We start from the raw sequence: 18,811 nt of genomic DNA on the forward strand, positions 1-18,811 counted from the left end.
TAACTGCATGTTTTTGCAGACAGTGTCTGCTTCCAGGACTGATAACGCTCGAAGTTTGTAGTTATCACTGAGGCACCGGTAGGGATGTTGTGCAGAAAGGCTCTTGCTGTACTTGTTCTTGAGAGAAACCAAGGTCACTGCTGAATTCCCCACTGCTTACGAGTGAAGAGCCGAAGGGGGGGTCGCAGCTGCAGGGGGGAGCGGACAGGGCAGGTGACCCAAAATTGACCAACGAGGGTATTCCATCCCATACACGTCATTCTCAGTATAAAGCGGGGGGATCACGAGGGTCTCGCTCTCTTTCTGCTATGGCCGGGGTCCAAGGAGGACTCCGTCTGTTTTCCTGCTGCCCCCGATCCCGATCAGTGCGTTCCTGAATCCAGCTCTCGACCATCGCTAGGCCCAGCCTGGGCCTTCCCGGAGCCTGCCCTGCAGTGCCGGTGGTGACGTGGCTGACTTCAGGGGAGCTCAGTCTTGGTTTTGTATATATATTTGTATATATTTGATTATTTCTATTATTGTTATTATACTCTTTTTCATTATTATAGTTTATTAAAACTGTTTTAACTTTCCAACCCAGAAGTCTCTCTCCCTTTTCCCTTTCCCTCTGGGGGGAGGGGGGGGATAACAGAGGGCATCTGCCGCAGGTTTAATAGCCGGCCCAGCTTTAAACCGTGACAAGCAGTTACTGTTCTGGGCAAAAGATAAAGGACATTTTACAACCTTTAATGATGTCTTTGAAGTGCCTTTATGGGAGAAGATTGGTGACTACCTCTGGAATGCGGTGTCAAGTGGTGATAAGGAAGCCTTTAAATTGTCTGCTACATGGAGGCTGGGTAGCGAAGCGTTAAAAGGAATAAAAGCAGAGAGAGAAGTCACACATACAGCTTTTATGGCTTTAGGACCGCAAGCGCCTACTACCCCCTCACTGTTTGCGGGACCAACACCTCCCACGGCCCCGGTGGCTGTACCGGTGGCAGCTCCTTTATCGCCGTCGGTACGGACGGCTCCGAAAAAAGCTGAGGAGCGGGGAGCGAGTAAAATAGATACAGATCCATTAGAACCGGTAGTGCGCCCTAAAACACAAGCTCGATTTGGACTAATTGATTCAGACGCTGAACAGGAGACTTGGCCGAAACCCCCTCCTCTCATTGATCTCTCTACGGATGAGGCTGAGCAGGAGGACAAGAAGGAGGGTAAACCTGCTTTGTATCCACCTTTACCGGATTCGCCATTTACGGAGTCAGCAGTACCAGAGTCACAAGGACTTAAAGGACTGTTACCATCACAAAATGGACATGAACTTGACATGACAGAGCTTGGTAGACGACTGGAAGAATTAAAGACGGAATTGCAGCAGCATCGTTCAGCCAACGCCTCGGGACACGTGACTATGTCTCCCCCAAAACCCCCCTCTGTGTTCGAGACAAGTATTAGGGCCACCTCAACCTCCTTTACAACTCCCTACTCCACCTTTAGATCAGGGCGGGGGGGAGGTTTGCATCCATCTGGTAATGTGGGAGGTGAGGGAGAGGGTCAGCTTCCGCCCGCGTATACAGGGGAAGGGGGGGAGGTGAGGGAGGAGTGAAATGGAAAGGGGTCATTCGAGATGCGTTATTAGATTAGAAGGAGTTATAATTCCACAAGCATATCCGGTGATTGTGGGTGCGGGTCCTGAGGGAAGAAATATTTGGCAACTGTTAGATTGGAAAATTGTAAAAGAAGCATTGCCACTACAGTTAGCGAAAGACAACACAGGTGAGGACTGCAGGAAAGTTGTTGCAGGGATGGCAAATCGTAACCCCACCTTAACTGAGCTAATGGATGCTTGTGAGAAAGTAGGAACCACCACATTTCAGATGGAGCATTTAGCAAAAACTTTTGCGGCGGCAGTTAAGGTAGTTCATCGTTGTTATACATGCGAGCAGGAAGGTCACTTTAAGAAAAACTGCCTTAAGAAGTTGAAGCTGAGTGGGAGAGATAACTCTGTTTTGATGTGTCATTGCTGTGGGAAGCTAGGGCATTTTGTGAAGCTGTGCAGGTCTCAGTATAATGCTCAAGGTCAGCTGATAACAACCAGCTGCAGAATACAGGGAAACTGGAGAAAGAACGTGGGGGGGGAACCGTGTGCTGACACAAATGAATCTTCCCAACCAGTTCCAGGCCTAAGCAGTTAACTCGCAGCCCGAACCGCAGGGAGCGCAGGACTGGTGTTTCCACGCAGGGTTAACCTGCGCGGCTGCCAAGCCTTGGACCTGTGGCAAACAGGGATAATGCTAATGCTGATTGTCAAAAGATCATTGAAGCTTTACCTGGAAAAACAGATTTGAATGCTATGATAAAGGCATGTGCAAAAGTGGGTACTGTGGAACATAAGGCTCAAGTTATGGCTGCGGCCGTACTTGGGGCTTACGTTGTCACAATTGCAGCCTATATTCCAATTATTAACAGGGGACACAAATTTAACAGCACCACGACACACTACTTCAGAGGTACATCAACTGATTACAGAAGTAGAAAGCAGGCTACATTCCAAATTTGTACATCATATTGATTTGAATCAGGAAATACAAATTATCACTTTGTTTGATAGGCAAATTCCGTATGCAATAATTGGTCAATGGAATTCAGAATGATCAGATTCGTTACAGAGCTATTGGCACAGATTATTCATCAAAGGACGGATGCGATGTCGGGAACTTGTGGCCAGAGATCCCTGCATCACTAACCGTTCCTATTGCAGCTCAATATTTTGAGTGGTGTATGGCTAATAGCTTTGCTTTGCAAACAGCTATGGAGAATTTCTCGGGACAGGTTGTTTACCACTTGCCCTCCCATCCTGTTATAAAATTGAGTGTGGAACTTCCAATTGCCACAGGAGTGTGGTGCGCAGACACTCCTGTGGATGGAATTACCATTTTTACGGATGGATCTGGGAACACAGGCAAGGCGGGCCTTGTCTGGTATTCTGATGGCAAGTGGGAATCTATAGTAATACAACAAAAGGGTTCACCTCAGGTGGTAGAATTACGAGCTGTATTAAAAATATTTCAGAATTTTCCCATTCCCTTTAATTTGGTTACTGATTCAGCATATGTAGCTGGCATTATAAAGCAATTGGATAGATCTGTTATAGAGCATATATATAATCAGTGTGTTTTTTAATTGCTGCGAGCTCTGTGGCAAGAAATTCAAATCCGAACTGCATTGTTTTATGTTTTACATGTAAGAAATCATACTAATTTGCCTGGGTTTATTGCAGAAGACAATGCTCGAGTGGACTCTTTGGTTTTTCATCCTAAAACAACAATTTGTACCAGAGTGGAAGCAATAGCACAATTGCTTATCAAAGTGCATAAAAGGATTACAGACATTACCGGACTAGACTCAGATACTATCTATTTACCTATCAGAAAGGAATATCTACAGTGGTTAACAAATCAGTCAACTATTTTTCAAATAGCCTTACAGGACTTTACTGGACAATTGTTAACACATTTGCCAAAAGATAAAAAGCTACAGTTTATTTGCAAACAGGATTGGGAAGAAAAACCTATCAGATCAGAGATACCTGTGACTGGACTAACTGTTTTTACTGATGCAGGAAAGCGATCACATTCAGCAGTTATTACCTGGCAAGAGGATGGACAATGGAAACATTGTAAATTCTCAGGACAAACTGAGGACTCATTGCAGACACTTGAATTTTTTGCGATATATCAGGTTTTTGTAAAATGGAAGGATTTACCTGTAAATATTGTGACAGACTCTCTTTATGCAGCAGGCATTGTAAATCGAATTGAAAGAGCTTTTATACGACCAATAAGAAATATGCGACTTTACACCATTTTGCTACAGTTGCATCAAGCAATAAACCTCAGAGAGGCACCTTATTTTGTCACTCACATTCGTAGTCATCAATTTGATCAAGGTTTGAGCATTGGAAATAATAAAGCAGACACACTTGTGTCCTATACGCAAATATCACCAAATTTATTTGAACAAGTACACCTATCCCATCAATTCTTTCATCAATCAGCGAAAATGTTAGCGAAACAATTTCACCTCACCATGGCACAAGCACGTGAATTAGTTAGTGCTTGTCCTAGTTGTCAGAAAATTGGCATGGGAATTGGAATAGGGGTAAATCCTCGAGGATTGAGTGCGTTGCAACTGTGGCAAATGGATGTTACTCACATTGCAGAATTTGGAAGGCTCAAATATGTTCATGTATCTGTTGATACGTTTTCACAGGTAATATGGGCAACAGCACAAACTGGGGAAACAGGTTGGGAGCTGCTACATCACGGGAGGGGGTATGCCGCCATCAAACGGGATGATGTTATACAGTGGGTCCCTACACGCTGTTTGCGCCCTGATTTAAAACAAAATCCTAACCCGAAGTAATATGTACGCTGTCCGAGCTTTATGTTTTGCAGGAGTACCTGTGGGGGAAGCCGAAACAGCACCAGCCTCGACCTTCAGACGTGAGGAGTCATGACAGTACAGAGAGTCTGGTAAAGCGGCGGGGTGCCAAGAAAGATGAGGAACGGCGACCGTTGCTGAGTGAAACAAAAGCTTTGAACAATGCGCTCATGATTAGCTTGCTTTTGCTTTGCATCTCAGGAGTTGCAGGGGAATCTTACTGGAGAACCTGGGCTCGGGATGTTGTATCCGCCAGCTACGCTTACGCTTTGACGCAAGGCTCCAGAATCAGCGATACGCTTTACTTCGCATGACTTGAAGCATGGGGAGGGGGAAATGTAGGTAGATTAGGGTACGGCGACCGGAAAAATCTCGGGCTGTAACAGAAGGTAGGCGTGGCGAAAGGAGCAGGATGTGCAAGTATCGTGCGAGTTCATACGGGACAAGATGACTATATAAGGCTGTTGCGCAGTTAAATAAACGCCATTTGTTGCATCCTCACATTGGTGTCAGTGCTCAATGGCCCTGGGGTGCGGATAGCCTCAGGCCAGCCAGCAACCGAACGGAGCTTGCCGCAGACAAGCGGCAACAAGCTGCTATCACACCTACTAGAATCATAGTGCCAAAAAGTGTAATAAAAGACTAAATATGTCTAAAGATTTCTCGTAAAGAAGGAAGTTGTATTCACTACAGGTAAGCATTTAATAATTGACTAAGAACATGATAGATTTTCCTCTTACTGAAGGAAAGAATCACAATTTAAATAGATGATCCTGCTTAGCTTACTATACATCTTTACATTTAATAGAGATTTTTAAAGTCTAAGTGCTATGCAACTGTATATTGCAAAGCTGCTCTTGGTGGCTTGCTAAACTATATGCTGCCAAAACAAAGGAAGACAAGTAAAACACACACCAACTAGGATCATTAATGCACTGTTCTCCATTTCCACTGAAATAGTCATGAGTAATCAGTTATTAAAAGCAATGAAACATTAGGAATCAGTTACTTAAAGGTGTCTATGTAAGCCTAGAAGATAGATAATCAGTCTGCTAAAACACTTTTTATCAACACCTTAAATAAGGAAATGAAACACCAATGAGAAGGCACATCCTGCCATTATCAACTTGCAGGGAAAAAAAAAAATCAGAACAATTATGTAATCTCTCATAACATGAAGTATTCTTAATTTACATTTAATTCAAAATGTGGAAACTGCACAGAAGAAAACCAGGTTCTTAGAACAATGGAAGAAAGCTACATAAAAAAGCAAACTGCATGACACAGATCACACCTGAATTATTTATATTGACACATCAACTCCACTTTGCCAGATTCAAAAAAATTAGCGCATGATTTTCAAAAACACAGTAATATATGTTTAGACTGAAGGTATGTCTCAATTTATAAAGTAAAAACATAGAAATAATTGTTTCTTTGTAATAGCAAATTCATGCAGTTACTATTATATTGAAAAACATACTGAATACTAAGCCAGATAGCCATCCTCTATGATCACTGTTAAAGTTCTATTATCACACTTGAATCAGTAAGGTGTAAAATACTTTGTGCTGGTATAGTGTGACATATAAGTTTTGCCAAATAATTCTCATAAAATTTAGATTAAAAAAACACAATGTATTACAAATCTTAAGTTATAAAATTGAAAGCACCCCCTTGAAAAGTACAGGTTACCGAAACCAGTGATTTCTGCAGAACGTACCTCGAGATTTATTTAGTTTGATTCCTATAGCTTTCATAGGTGAACCATACATAAAGCATTTCATTTTGAATACAACAGAGAAGTTCCAATAACCCATGTTCATGAAAGCAGAAAAAAATAAAGACTAAGAACTCAGATTATTTTCACTCTTGCTGCTTAAGAAACCTATGAATAGATGAAAGTGGCTCAGTAATATGGGAAAAAAGCATACCTCCTCTCTTTCATGGCAGTCAGCAAAGTAAAAAAACCTGTTGTTTCTACATCAGTCAGGGAGAAATTAACCTGCACATTTACAAAAATGTCTATTAACTAGAAAGCAGTACAAAAGACAGCACATCCAAGGTAGGATTCAGGAATCACTAGAACCTCAGATAAGAAGAAAGTCTTGTATCAGGATTACATGTAGGAGTCTAATCCTTCATATTTAGCTCTATACATCTAGACTTGCACATACATACATCCTTCTGTAAGTAAACAAGAAAGTAAAGTTTAAATGCCTGTTGTGACTGTATAGATTTATCTTTTGCAGATGTGCATAAAATAATGTAAATTAAATGATTTTTTTTTTTACAGATTCCTAAGTATGGATAAATGTCACATGAAATATACATTCTGGTGGTGCAGTCAGCTTGAAGTGGTGACAGCAGTTCAAAAATGGACCACTTTCCAAATTACTTATAATATTATTTCTAACAAAGACACAGATTACATGTGTAGAAAAGCCATCCTTACATTCTCACCCTTGGAATTATGTTAATTATTCCTAGTGTGCAAGACTCTTGCTTTACTGCTAAAACTTCTGAAAAACAGGTTTTATAGTTGAAATGCAGCACTAACTACAGCAGGAAACCTTTAAACTCTTGTGAATGTATGATATGATAACTACCCGCCCCCCCCCCCCAAAAAAAAAATGTTATAACCAGAAGATTTCAAAATAGTACATAGTGATGATGCTTGGAAACTCCAGTCCCTTGCGCTAGGGACAGGACAGGTCTCATCTGTCCACAGCCGTGACTGTTCAAGCCTTTTACTCCTCCTCTTGAAAAGGTAGTTTTCAGAGAAGGGACAGGAAGTGTCATAATTATATTTATAAATTTCACAACAAGATCTAAGCACAACTTTTTAAACACCTAATTCATTGGTAAATTTAAACTTAGAAAAGCCTATCCCACTGAAGTAATAGGCTAACCTAAAAAACTGAGGTGGAAACACCACATTTATGGGAACAGCAACATTTTTTCCATTTCTCTTTTTTAATTTCATGAAAAAAAAAATCCACTAAGTCTATCCATGAGAATCACATATGATTTGCATAAAGAAGGAGATGAACTCATTTTAAATTCTCTAGATATGAGGTTGCTAAAGCTGAATTCTGACATCATTGATGCTCAGAAGGTAACAAAGGAAAAAGATGACTTAAACATTTAATCTTTTTTTTTAAAACAGTAATTTTCAGGCAACAGCTGTTCTTGATAGTCTTCTATTTTTATGAAGTAATTACATTTTTTAAATATACATATTTTTATTTCTAGTCTGTGTACACTTCAACCAGGAAGACAACCTTTCATGCAGCTGAAAAAAAAAAAAAAAACACACACACCAAAATCCCTGTACTGTTCACCATAAATCTTTACATGAAAAGAGTAATGAAATTATTCTCTGTTACTCTTTTATAGTAATTATATATTTTTCCATAAATCAAGGGCATATTGTTTTGTTTTAAATACCGTACATCTGTGCACAAATATCTCCTACTAATCATTCTGTATTCTTAAGTCAACAGCTGTAGTTCATTTCACAACAAATAAAATCTATATACATTGGGTATAGAGATGTACCTCTTTCATATTAACCAAACAAGTGCTAACTGTCAGTAGCCATTTCTAGTATGGGTGGGTAACTGTCCTATCTCATCTTTACCATCTTGCTATCCTTTTGGTCTTAGACTCATAAGGTTACTCAAAGTATCACCGATAAACAGCACGAAATTTTGTTAACTACCCATTTCTCCAACTGAAAGGGAATTCAAAATCTTTGCGCTTTTCATTTTACACCTCAGACAATTAAGTGTCTAATTTCTACAAAATAAAAATAAAATAATTATTAAAAAAAAAAAAAGAAGTAGCTTCCTGAAACGTTCCAGGAGCAGCTACCTGAATAAATGGTCAGATATGGCCAAACCAGTAACAATACGTATCACTCGGACAAAACCAAGGAGTTTAGAGAAGTCTAGACAGTGAAGAACAAAATCAGGAAATTTAGAATCTTTTGCTCTCTACAGCTTCCTGAGAAGGGGAAGTGGAGAGGGAGGTGCTGATCTCTTCTCCCTGGGATCCAGTGACAGGACACGTGGGAATAGTTCAAAGCTGCGTCAGAGGAGGTTCAGACTTGATATTAGGAAACATTTCTTTACCAAGAAGGTGATCAGACACAGGAACAGGTTTCCTGGAGAGGTGGTCGATGCCCCACGCCTGTGGCAGGAAGGTATGGTTTCCACTCAGCGGGGCCCTAAGTCCCTTGCGGGTGCCAGAAAAGACATGGCAACCCAAACGGACCTGCTGCAGAAGCATGCGGAGGTCCAGGTGGCAGGCTGCAGGGAGTGCCACAGCCTGGCCCTGACACTCAAGGGTAACGGAGACCTCACCTGTGTGAGGTGTGAACAGGTCGATGACCTGATCACCTTGGTGGCCCAACTGAAGGAGGAGGCGGAAAGGTTAAGGAGCACAGGAGCATCCCAGGAAGAGGTTGGCGGGCAGTGCTGTTCCCTGCCTGTCCTGGGGAAAACGGACGGGCCTAATGCTCCCCAGGTAATAGAGGATCCTCTTCCTCCTCCACAAGGAGCAGGAGGAGACCTAGGGGATGGGGGGGAATGGAGGCAGGTCCCTGCTCAGGGTGGCAGGCGAATCCCATCCCGACCTTCCTCCCCTCCCCACGTCCCCCTGAAAAATAGGTATGAGGCGCTGGAACCTGAGCTTCTTCCTGAGTGCCTTGAAGACACGAATCTAGGTGAAGGACCTTCTACGGGGCTACGTAAACAGAAGCAACCAAGTAGGAGGGTTGCAACCAGCTCCAAAAAGGAGAAAAGAAAAGTAATTGTTATAGGCGACTCCCTGCTAAGGGGAACAGAGGGCCCCATATGCAGGCCAGACCCAACTCACAGGGAAGTCTGCTGCCTCCCTGGGGCTCGGGTAAGGGATGTTGCCAGGAGGATTCCTGAACTGGTGAGGCCCTCTGACTACTACCCTCTATTAGGATTCCAGGTGGGTAGGGATGAGATTGAAGAGAGAAGTCCCAGGGATATCAAAAGGGACTTCAGGGCCCTGGGGCGTTTGGTGAAGGGGGTAGGTGCACAGGTTATATTCTCCTCAATTCCTTCGGTGTTTGGTGAAAATAGGGAAAAGACTATAAAAGTACAACAGATTAATATGTGGCTAAGAGACTGGTGCCGTAGGTGGGATTTTGGGTTCTTTGACCATGGGGCGGCTTTCATGACACCGGGCCTGCTTATGCCGGATGGGGAACAGCGGAATCAGAAGGGGAAAAGGGTTATGGCCCAGAAGTTGGCAGGGCTGATCAAGAGGTCTTTAAACTAGGTTTGATGGGGGAGGGGGATAAGACCAGGGCAACCGCAAATGAACCTAGGGGTGACAGGCCTGCATTGGGGGCAAGACCGTTAGCCCAGCTGAAGTGCATTTACACCAATGCACACAGTATGGGCAACAAACAGGAAGAGCTAGAAGCCACTGTACAGCAGGAAGGTTATGATGTGGTTGCCATCACAGAAACGTGGTGGGATGACTCTCATGACTGGAGGGCAGCTATGGATGGCTATAAGCTCTTTAAGAGGGACAGGCGAAGCAGGAGAGGCGGTAGGGTAGCGTTGTATGTTAGGGAGTGCTTAGACTGTGTTGAAATTGAGGAAGATGGTGAGGATGACAAGGTTGAATGTTTATGGGTGAAGATCAGGGGGAAGGTCGGCAGGGCGGACATTACGGTGGGAGTCTGTTATAGACCACCCAACCAGGACGAGCAGGTGGACGAGGCGTTTTACAAGCGGCTGTCAGAAGCCGCCCGGTCGCCGGCCCTTGTACTCGTGGGGGACTTCAACTTGCCAGATGTCTGCTGGTAATACAACATGGCAGAGAGGAAGCAATCTAGGAGGTTCCTCGAATGTGTGGAGGACAACTTCCTCATGCAACTGGTAAATGAGCCCACTAGAGGAGGGGCCCTGCTTGACCTGTTGTTTGTGAACAGAGAAGGACTAGTGGGAGATGTGAGGGTGGGTGGCCGTCTTCGGAATAGCGACCACGAAATGTTAGAGGTTTCGATAGTGGGGGAAGTAAGGAGGGGCAAGAGCAGAACTTCTGTCTTAGATTTCCGCAGGGCAGACTTTAGCCTGTTTAAGAGGCTGGTGGACCGAGTCCCTTGGGAGTCGGTCCTGAAGGGCAAAGGAGTCCAGGAAGGCTGGACATGCTACAAAAGGGAATTCCTAAATATTCAGGAGCAGGCTGTCCCGGTGTGTAGGAAGACAAGCCATCAGGGAAAAAGACCGGCATGGTTAAACAGATGTCACGGTTTAAAGCTGGGCCTGCTACTAAACCTGTGGCAGATGCTCTCTGTTAACTTAGGCTAGAACTTAAGGAAAAAAAGAGAGCCTATTTGCTCTGGAAGAAGGGTCGGGTAACTCGGGAGGTCTATAGGGACGTGGCCAGGTCGTGTAGGGAAAAGATTAGAAGGGCCAAAGCTCAATTAGAGCTTGATTTGGCTGCTACAGTCAAAGATAACAAAAAAAGCTTCTACAAATACATCAACAGCAAAAGGAGGGTCAAGGAGAGCCTCCACCACTTGCTGAATGAGGAGGGTAGTGTAGTGTCAGGGGATGAGGAAAAGGCAGAGGTGCTCAATGCCTTCTTTGCCTCTGTCTTTAATGTCAAGACCGGTTGTCCTCAGGAGACTCGGCCCCCAGAGCCTGAAGTTAGGGACGGGGGGCTGTGAGAAGCCCCCGTAATCCAGGAGGAGACGGTTAATGACCTGCTGTGCCAGTTGGACACCCACAAGGCTATGGGCCCGGATGGGATTCACCCCAGAGTAATGAAGGAACTGGCAAATGAACTTGCCAAACCACTCTCTATTATCTACTGGCAGTCCTGGTTAACTGGAGAAGTTCCAGCTGACTGGAAATTAGCAAATGTAACGCCCATCTACAAGAAGGGTCAGAAGGATGATCCAGGGAACTATAGGCCTGTCAGCCTGACCTCGGTGCCAGGCAAGGTGATGGAACAGATCATCCTGAGTGCCATTACACGGCACATGCAGGACAATCGGGGCATCGGGGCCAGCCAACATGGATTCATGAAAGGCAGGTCCTGCTCGACCAACCTGGTCTCCTTCTATGACCAAGTGACCTGCTTAGTAGATGAGGGCAGGGCTGTGGATGTAGTCTAGATAGACTTCAGTAAGGCATTCGACACTGTCTCCCACAGCATCCTCCTAGACAAACTGGCTGCCCGGGACTTGGATGGGTGGACTCTTTGATGGGTTAAAAACTGGCTGGATGGCTGAGCCCAGAGAGTGGTGGTGAATGGGGCAAAGTCCAGCTGGCGGCCGGTCACTAGCGGTGTTCCCCAGGGCTCAGTTCTGGGGCCGGTGCTGTTCAATATCTTTATAGATGATCTAGACGTAGGGGTTGAGTGCACCCTCAGTAAATTTGCAGATGACACCAAGCTGGGTGGGAGTGTCGATCTGCTGGAGGGTAGGAAGGCCCTACAGAGGGATCTGGACAGGTTAGATAGATGGGCCGAGACCAACGGCATGAGGTTCAACAAGAACAAGTGCCGGGTCTTACACTTCAGCCACAACAACCCCATGCAGGGCTACAGACTGGGGGAAGAGTGGTTAGAAAGCGGCCCGGTGGAAAGAGACCTGGGGGTGCTGATCGACAGCCGGCTAAACATGAGCCAGCAGTGTGCCCAGGTGGCCAAGAAGGCCAATGGCATCCTGGCCTCTATTAGGAATAGTGTAGCCAGCCGGTCTAGGGAAGTGATCGTCCCTCTGTACTTGGCACTGGTGAGGCCGCACCTTGAGTACTGTGTCCAGTTCTGGGCCCCGCACTTCAAGAAAGATGTTGAGGTGTTGGAGCAAGTCCAGAGGAGGGCGACCAAGCTGGTGAAGGGTCTGGAGGGTCTGACCTATGAGGAGCGGCTGAGGGAGCTGGGGTTGTTTAGCCTGGAGGAGGCTCAGAGGTGACCTTATTGCAGTCTACAACTACCTGAAGGGAGGTTGTAGTGAAGTGGGAGTTGGCCTCTTCTCCCGGGCAACTAGCGATAGGACAAGAGGACATAGCCTCAAGCTTCGCCAGGGGAGGTTCAGGTTGGACATTAGGAAGAATTTCTTTACAGAAAGGGTTATTAGACATTGGAATGGGCTGCCCAGGGAGGTGGTGGAGTCACCATCTCTGGATGTGTTTAAGAAAAGACTGGACATGGCACTTAGTGCCATGGTCTAGTCGACAGGGTTGTGTCAGGGCAACAGTTGGACTCGATGATCCCTGAGGTCTCTTCCAACCTGGTTGATTCTGTGATTCTGTGTGATTCTGAGTGTTTAAGAGGCATTTGGACAATGCCCTTAATAGCATGCTTTAACTTTTGGTCAGCCCTGAAGTGGTCAGGCAGTTGGACTAGATAATCATTGTAGATCCCTTCCAACTGAACTATTCTGTTCTAGAAACAAAATCTCCCCTTTCAGAAAAACTTTCATAAAAGCTCCATCACTCAGACTAATTTATTAATGAACAATGTTGATTCCAAGGATATTGCTATTTAGGTAGAGTTTGGGTGAAGAGACTTCCTCATAAATATTTAGTTACCCAAACCTATTCAAGCCACTGTTGAGATGCAGCTTGCTACACTCTGATGAATATAACAAAAGCATAAGACCATGAGTCCTATAGAGCTCTTAGGTATGTGCTAATAGTAATATTCAGTCACATAACTACGAAAATACAACTGTAAGTTGGTTTTTTTTTCTTCTTTGGGATTGGGGTTTTTTGGTTGGGTTTTGTGTTGGTTTTTTTACTCCATTTTCTCCCTTATACATCTTTATCAGCATTCCTCCTCTTCACCAGCTGCAAGGATTTAGTGAATACACTCTTTACTAATCATGCTCTTAAGTTTTGATAATTCCTACTTTTTTTCTGATCCATTCTACACAAATTTTTAATCACAACAGATGGTTTGCAAATGAAAAAAAAAATTGTTTCTGCAGTATACATGAATATACTAATACTACAGATTTTTAAACTAAAGCAAAATACATTTTATTGTGAGAGTCAAAGTTAAAAGTGCTCCAGTTAAAACAATTTGTCAGTATCAGCCAGCACTTGTGTAGCATTGTTACAGCACCTTCCCTTCTGTATCAGAAATCATCACAGGAGCACTGCTCAGTATGCAAAGTTACCTGCACTATGGTATAAGCATCTGCCTACCTGCATGCTGTAAAAGTGACTTCTAATGAAAAGCAAACCTCTTATTTTATGTAGTCTATTGTGTAGTTATCAAAGCCTCAAATCACACACTTATGTCTCAGTTGTAAGAAGCTAATTGGCTTTAAAGTAGATGATTCATGTCATTTATTGTTATTTTTTAAAAGTCTCAGGCAGGAGTCTCAATTAGTATGAAAGATAAAAAGCATATCTGATTTTACAGCACATTCCTCAAAACTAGTCAGCCATCATTTCAATGTAAATTCTCAAGCCATCCTGTAACCCTCTTGAATACCTTTCTTTTCTGCAGTGTTTGGGTTTGTATGAATATAACCAGTTTGTAAACAGCCATTTTTCACTATAAGTTACTATTTCACTTCTTCCCACTTTTAAGAAAAACAAACAAACAAACAAACACTTCTACCTGATATTGAGCATCTCTTCTATGCTATTAGGGAAAAAAATTCCAAGATTGCCAAGTAATTGGCAAAGTATGCATGAAGATCATGAGATTGGACAAATATCTGATATATTTCTTTCTGGGAAGGCTATCATTGACATAGCTTCCTTATTTACTGTAATTATGATGAGGGGTGTGTTTATTTACACATCATTTACACTGGATAGGCTCACACACACACACACAATCCTGAAACTAAGCACTGCATTAATCTCAAAGGGGGTGGGGTAGAGGGGAAGAAAAAAACCACCACACACAACCCTGAAGAACATTTATGGCAAAGACTAAAACATTCATATCAAGAAGGTTACGGAAATTAGAGATTGACCAATCTGAACCATAGCAGGAAAAACAAAGAATCCACCCACAAAAACTTTAAAGACAGACATGAACACAGATTTTGAAAGACACGGTAGTGCCTGGCTCCTACAGATACCTTAACGCTAGGTAAGCAAGTGACAGCGTTTTAAAATTGCCTTTTTTTTAAGATCTTTCCTTCATTAAAGATGTTCCTCTTTTCAAGAAATGAAAGTGAAAATACTGTAAACACACACCATTTCAGTAGTTCTGAGAAGTCTTAAGATTGTAAAAGCAGTAATACCTTAGGAAGCAAAGCCAAAGGTATGCAAGTATTATTAATCTAACCAGGCCAGTGCTATACAATTCCAAAACAACGGTCAACTGAAGCACAAGTGCAGACAGGAAAGCTAAGTGTATGCCTTAATTTTGGAGTGCCCTTACTTTTAAAACCTACCAAAAGGTTACATGTTGCTGAAAAAGTTAGCAGGCCACCACCATCAATCACTTTCCCTTTGGTCTCCAACTATATTAAAAAAAAACAAAACAAAACATATTCAAGAATAATGCAGTAGAGAATTTCTCAGATAGCAAGGCAAGTAAGATCTCCCTCCAGCTGTTTTTTCAAGTTACCCCTCTATATCTCAGAAGAAACAAAAAAAAAAAAATGTTGCTAAATACTGCCTTGCTTCTATTACGGCCTCTGTTACAGATTCACAAACAAGATAGCAAAAGAGAGCTATTGCTCTGTGCAATTTGCTCTAACGCAAGCATCTGGTTATAGTTACCCATCACAATGATGGCATATTGCAAAGCAAGGGTTAAAGGTGCCCACACATTTTGTTTATTTGGGTATTTTCAAAATACCATTTCTAAGGTGCAATGGAGGTCCACTTCTCCATATTTTCAAGCCGGACCATGTATTGCAAGAGTACACAAAGAAGAACTTAAAGGCTCTCCGTAACAGTCTTGCCATTAGTGTGGAAGAATTGCCTTTGAGCCACCAAGAAAGTATATACCAGCTACCATCTCTGCACCAGTTTCCTACTGCCTTGCTGCAAGCAAGCCTTCACAGCCCAAAGGCAACAGCTGAAACTCCAACAAAGGAAGGGGTGTTGGTAACCCAACAGGATAAGGCAATACTGAAACAGTAACAAATTTTCAAACTCAGTTACATAGATGAGCAAAGACTTAGCAGCAAACGAAGCGTAGATTACACAAGCCTTTTACAGTGCCCAGAGCTTTGGAAGGTATATAAGCTTCTGTGATTCAGCCTGAAATCCCTGTAAAACAATCAGAGATGAATTATGCTAAAAGCATATAATACTTGTAGCATGGTTACATACACAACCATGACTGGACTCAATACAAGAATCCCTACCAAATGCAATAACCTGGTCAATAACGCCAATTGTCCTTTCTGGCCTTATGAAGTTACAAGCTTGATTTCAGTAGTCTAATTAAACCAGTCTGCCTCATCCCATTGCCAATTCCTTCCAGATGACTGCAATGGGAGTTGCACTGGAGGCGAGTCTGTCCTCCTTTCCCTTTTCTGTTCTATTCTGAGCAGGTAATATAACGCAAGGCCAAAATCTGAGTACTCTGAATCCCAATTATTAATTGCAATTTTGTAATCAACAGAAGACATGATATATGACCTTAAGTAGACAAAAGCAACCAGTCTAACCTGTATCTGCACAGTTTTTTTCTTGCTATACCAACCATAGCCCAACCATATTTGTGCTGGGGACAATTTTTCCAGAGTTGATCATCCTTTCAGCAAACTGATTTTCTAGGAAAAAGTTAAGAAAATCATTGTCCCAAAAGATTTGTCATAATAAGAGCCAGGGACGAGCGGCCCAGAAGTTATTTTTAAAAAAAAAAAAAAACAAAGAACAGAAACAGCAAACCACAGACTTTACATTATCATCTTTTACCCAGCTAATCTTGTACATAGAGTGTTTACACACACACACAATGCACCATCATATAAAATGCCTTTCATAAACATTACTATATATCATTTTTAAAAATGCAGAGCATCAGAAAGCTCCAAAGAGTAAAACCTACTTACCAACCATGGTAAAAATACATAAGAGAACAACATAGTGTGTTCTGAGAAAATGTGGGCACCCTTCAAACTACAGCAGCAGAGAAAAGAGCAAACAAAAAGCACACAGAGAAAGTTAGATCAGCTCTATATGCAGCAAAGCACGTTCCCCGAGTCTTACTGCACAAAATGCCAAGAAGTAGGACACAAAGCAGCACAAACAAGGCTAGCACCCTCCCCACATCTATTATTAGTTCTGAAATACTTCACAGCACTGGCTTCTTGCATGGAAAGAACGGAGTTAGTATACAGTCCACAGCTATGGACTAGCGAAGGTCTGACTTGTATGCTAACTCATTGTTCAGCAAGCCATCACTAAATAGGAACTGCTCCAGCATTTAAATTTTGTGTGTTGTCACATCAAAACAATTCAGTATGCTACACAACATGAAAAAGTTACTGAACTCATTAATTAAAATCCTGATTCTGTAAATTTCATAAACAGATAACACTGCTTAACAGTTCAAACACATGACACTTACTGTAAGGCCTTTGTCCCACATTTTGTTGACAAAAGTTCCACTTGTTTTAATTCTAAAGATAGTGTCTCACTAAAGCAATCATCCATTTGGAGATAGGGTGAGAGGAGACATAAGAGCCTGCTGCTTTAAACTGAAAAAAAACTCACAGCTTTTCACAGGAACTAAAATACATTTGTAAATACGATATGTATACGCAGAGATAACTTTCAGCCCATGGTAAAACTGCTTAATAAAAAAATTCTAAAACCAGATCATACTGGGGAAAAAAAAAAAGAATTAGAGATGGAATTGCTGATACAGCCTTATACTAAGCTGAAAACTTTATTGATGCTGCTAATATTTGTACTTCCTTTACATTTTGCAGTCCACTTATTGATTCTGTCATTTCCCTGCCTACTTCCTCATAAAATGGATCTATTCAGAATAGCAGCAGTCCTGGATCTCCTGAAGCAGAACAGTTATTCCCTCCCCCAGATCAAGATCTTCTGCCCCAGGGAAAATCATCGCTGCTAGTGGGCCAGTTTTTCTGCATTTTATTCAGCTCTTGGGGAGAGGCTAACCCTTACCTTAGCCCTCAGCAAGACAAGCTAAGCTATAGATTTGGGTAGGGAAGGAGTTGCTATTTGTCTGAGAGACAACTAGTTAGCGTGTAGCAAATGTTATTGTTGTTTCCTTCCTCTTATCCTCCCCATACATCTGAGAGCAGTGGAGGGCATTCTAGAGCAACTTAACAAGTAAACGGGAGATAAATGCCTTCTGGTCTCACAGCCAGGGGCTCACGGCAAGCACCGCGGCCAGCCTGCCTAGGACTGGTAAAGATATAGGACAAGGGATTGAGGCAGGACCAGCCGCCACCACCGAGGTGCTCCCCAGAGGCGCACAGTCCCGACCCGCCGAGCAGAGCCACGGCCAGAGGGAGCCCCGGCGGCGAGGCCGACAGGCACGGCGCAGGCAGCCCCACCGCGGGCCGGACACTGTAAACAGCCCCGTCTACAACAGCCCCCTTCGAAAACAATCCCAGAAGCGGCCGAGGAGCCTCTGCCCACACGCAGGAGCTCCCCTCGCCCGTGGACGGGGGAGGCCAACCCTGTAGCCCCGGCACGGCCCCGCGGGGCGTCCGTGCTGCCCTGCAGGCGATGGGGGCTGAGGAGAGGCTTCCACCTACGGGCAGGTCCGCTCACTACAGGACACCGACACCCGGCGACCCCCGCCCCATCTTCCCACCACCATCACCCCCCTCTCGCGCCGCCGCGCCGGCCCAGAGCACCAGGCCGCTCGCCACCAGCAGCCCCCCTCTCGGCAAGCGCGCAACAAAGGGCAGGCGGCGACCCCCGCCCCACCGGCCCATACCTCGGCTGAGATCGAGGGGGACGTTCTCCTCGCCGCTATCGTTCCGACCTACAGGGATGGGGGAGAGAAGCGTATTAGGCTGGCAAGTAGAAAGAAAACGGAGAAGGGAGAGGAAGAAAGGAGAGCAAAGGGGACGGCTAGGTACCGGTGTGGGGCAAGAGCCGCTGGGAGAGGAAGCAACCTACTGCAGCGGCCTGACCGAGCCCCTTACCTCGGATACGGAGATGCCTCAACGAGCGTGCGCGGAGACTCACCGCCATGTTTACGGCCCCACAGTCACAACACCGGCAATCTCGCCCACTCTCGCGAGTAGAAGCCTGCGGAGCCGCCGCCACGGCCGGCACTCCCTCCCCTGCTCTGCAGCTGCGCTACCGGCGGGAGGAGCGCGGGGGCAGCTGAGGTGAGACTGAGCGGTCATTGCTGCCCCCGAGAGGCCCTGCTTGGCTGCGGCCCCTCTCCCCTGTCGAAGCGGTGCCCTGTGGCC

The 18,811-nt window shown here is 44.2% G+C and overlaps 1 long non-coding RNA gene across 1 annotated transcript in view; it reads right to left on the reverse strand.

Annotated features, from left to right (window-relative positions):
• The window catches only part of LOC137675757 (uncharacterized), a 32,016-nt gene extending 13,421 nt beyond the window's left edge, over nucleotides 1–18,595 (reverse strand). The window contains exons 1-2 of the long non-coding RNA XR_011049985.1: nucleotides 18,539–18,595; nucleotides 18,328–18,375 (exon numbers count right to left, since the gene is read on the reverse strand). This is a non-coding gene — a long non-coding RNA (uncharacterized lncRNA). The remainder of the gene's footprint in view (nucleotides 1–18,327; nucleotides 18,376–18,538) is intronic.
• Nucleotides 18,596–18,811: the final 216 nt, after the last annotated feature.

Source organism: Nyctibius grandis, chromosome W (genome assembly GCF_013368605.1).
Source record: "Nyctibius grandis isolate bNycGra1 chromosome W, bNycGra1.pri, whole genome shotgun sequence".
NCBI classification, from domain to species: Eukaryota; Metazoa; Chordata; class Aves; order Nyctibiiformes; family Nyctibiidae; genus Nyctibius; species Nyctibius grandis.